General features: G+C 45.7%; 1 protein-coding gene across 1 annotated transcript in view; it reads right to left on the bottom strand.

The window, feature by feature from the left end:
- The window catches only part of MYO5B (myosin VB), a 200,438-nt gene that overhangs the window by 44,757 nt on the left and 155,248 nt on the right, over nt 1-433 (bottom strand). The gene's annotated exons all lie outside the window — the stretch shown is intronic.

Genomic DNA, 433 nt, shown 5'->3' with positions numbered 1-433 from the left:
TTGAGAGTCAAAGTGATCTTGGTGGGAAAATTTTAGATCTCTATATATGTTCCTATTCAGCTTCTCTTCCTGGTTTCTATGCAATTAACTTAGTCTTGTTTGTGCATTTCGAGAGGGAACAGTTACATGGGATAAAAAAGAATGGCAAATCTTGAAATATGAAAATGCGCCTATGTATTCACATGTGCGTTGAGGATTAGGACAAACCATCAGGCTCTCGAGGGCCTGCCCGCAGTGTGCGCTTCCCACACCCTTCCCGCTCTCACACAGGGGCTTTTCCAGAACAGAAATAAGAAAGGGGATACATTCATGCAGGCAGAATTTCTCTTCAAGTCCTGAAATCTTCATAAGACCCCAAAGCTGGAAAAGCAGCTGCCCTTGGGAACGACTCATCACCCAGCCGCTTGCTTGTGTGAGAACCACCCACGGGTGC

Source organism: Bison bison, unplaced genomic scaffold, assembly GCF_000754665.1.
Source record: "Bison bison bison isolate TAMUID 2011002044 unplaced genomic scaffold, Bison_UMD1.0 scf7180017864287, whole genome shotgun sequence".
Lineage (NCBI taxonomy): Eukaryota > Metazoa > Chordata > Mammalia > Artiodactyla > Bovidae > Bison > Bison bison.
The sequence above is the reverse complement of the archived record's forward strand: the minus strand, read 5'-3'. Positions and strand labels throughout refer to the sequence as shown.